The sequence below is a fragment of the Plasmopara halstedii genome (assembly GCF_900000015.1).
Source record: "Plasmopara halstedii genome assembly, contig: Scaffold_323, whole genome shotgun sequence".
Lineage (NCBI taxonomy): Eukaryota > Oomycota > Peronosporomycetes > Peronosporales > Peronosporaceae > Plasmopara > Plasmopara halstedii.
This window is the reverse complement of record NW_020187244.1, coordinates 618,714-618,927: the sequence shown is the minus strand read 5'-3', so window position 1 is coordinate 618,927 and position 214 is coordinate 618,714.

Sequence of the window (214 nt, the reverse complement as noted above, 5' to 3'; positions counted from 1 at the left end):
GAGCACTGCTCTCGTTGCGAAGCAGTCGCTGCATGCCATTGATGGCTTGGTCGGACAGAGTCCGAGGCATCTTGGACAAGGCCCTTCAGATGCGCGTGGAGTTGCACGTTATCCACTGAACAAAGACTGTGGGGTTTGCAGCTCTTCGTCAGATGTCGTAAATAAGTTCAGAGCTCCAAAGGTGCGAGCAGTGAGGGTGACATTAAACGACGCG